The following is a 2,067-nucleotide window of genomic DNA, read 5'->3' as shown; positions in this document are numbered from 1 at the left end:
ATTTGAACTTAACTCTAGTGTGCGTAATTAGATATGTACTCGGAAATGCGAATAGATATGCAAATATGCCAAATTCCCGGCAGCGATTTTCACACGGAGACCAAGAACACCTTCGATTTGGTTCACTTTTTGCTCAACAGATGGCGCGCATTACAACAATACACTGTATCCGAATCTCTTGAATGTATTGTACTCTTCATCCGAAGCTTACATAACAAAAAGAACACAAAATATAGCATATCCTAACCCAAATAACTAAACCATAACCAAAAGATGAATAAAATTTGTATAATAATCCATAAAATCTAGTCAAATGAATAATGCTTAGCGGATGAGAAACTGAAGTCAAGGTCAAGACATTCGTACCCGTGACCATAGAAAGTGACAGACCGACTGAGTTCATGATGACGTGAGGCCCTTTTTCTCTTGTTTTCTCCTGTTTTCTCCTATTTGTTGGGTTTAATTTCCGTCGCGTTGGCCGTGAGATGGCGTAGAATTAAGGGGAAATGTGTTTATGAGGATTTCTTAATAATGGAGGTTAGTGACCGTGATTATTGCTTGGTGGTTGTGAGGTATTGGTAAAATTTATCATTTATTCGCCCTAAGTTATTATTTTCCAATCTGTTCGTGTGGTAAGTCGTGTAGAAGCTGTATTTAATTGATTTCTTTATTAGTTTTGTTCGATATTGGTAGGAGTGATGGTGATAATGGTTTTGATACCGTCTTCGATTTTCCTTTAGACCTTGACATATTATTTTTGAAGATGAGAGAAATTTTTAAGATATTTAAAGTGTCTGGCTATATTTCCCTGTGGAAGGCTGGTAAGATATTTATTTTCTATTGATTTGTGGCTTTTATATACTTTAAGATTGGGTTACAGTGTGCTTTGCAATTAGGTGGGTTTAGCATAAAATTGGAGTGTGTGTGGGTATGTGTATGCAGTATACATGAAAGAATAGCCCATGGTCCAATAAATGACTTTAGAAATTTTACATGTTGTTGAAATAATTATTCTCTGAAAATATTTAGTATAGGAGTATGCCGAGGGAAAGGAAGGTACAGAGGATAATTGTCCAGAACAGAACTGAACAAACCAGAGAAACTATTGTATTTTCCATCAAAAATTCACAAAATGGCACTAACAGGTGGAAATAATGATTTGCACAAAATAAATGCAAAAACACAGATACTTATAGTTCTTGATTCTATGTCTGTAGAGACAAGGCCGTGCCATATTTCTAGTATTCGGGTTAAGTAGAGCTGTTAAACCTCGGAAGTTTATCACAGAAGAATAAACCAGTATTAGCTCTGTCTCGTCAAAATTATGTGGTTGTTTGGTGTCTTTTATTAGAGTGCAGAGGAGAGGCCAAAACATTACATGATGGATTCCTACTTGGGACAGTTAGAGAACTAAGTTAATAGCATGAAAATTACATCAAACAACTTTTGGTTTTCAAAAATATTCTCCTGAGAGTACAGTAAGGCTTCAATTACTAATCAGGGTCCACGTCTCTATCCCCACAAAGCAATACTATAGCCTCTGAATTTCCCATTTGGGCAAAGACAAACGGTCTTCCATTATATATATTGTGGCATTATATCCCTTGCATTTTATCATTATTTAAATCACATACCAGTCTGCATTTTGTCTTGCCCTGTAAAAGTAATGGAGGTTTGTTGGTCTTAACTAGCATAAGAAGTATGGAGGAAGCCATAGCATCACTGATATAGTCCATTCTGACCAGTTATCTTTATTCATACTGATTAGAATAGGAAAGTTATTGGTATGGCTTCACTGAAAATGTCTTATCTTCTAATGAAAGGCTAGTTTTGTTGAAGTAGTATAGGATTATTTTGATTCTGACTGGAGTAAATGATAAAGGTATGGTGATTTGAAATAAGTTATGCTGCATTGAGTTGTTTTTTTTAAGTGGTTAATACTACTTGCTTTAGCTAATGAAATAATGGTAAAAAAGTAGCTACTAGTGATAGACACTTTGGAATTAACAAATTTGCAAAGCATAACTAGATACCTTAGACTGATGAAAGTTATCATTTGGAAACATA

Source organism: Penaeus monodon, chromosome 34 (genome assembly GCF_015228065.2).
Source record: "Penaeus monodon isolate SGIC_2016 chromosome 34, NSTDA_Pmon_1, whole genome shotgun sequence".
Lineage (NCBI taxonomy): Eukaryota > Metazoa > Arthropoda > Malacostraca > Decapoda > Penaeidae > Penaeus > Penaeus monodon.
The sequence above is the reverse complement of the archived record's forward strand: the minus strand, read 5'-3'. Positions refer to the sequence as shown.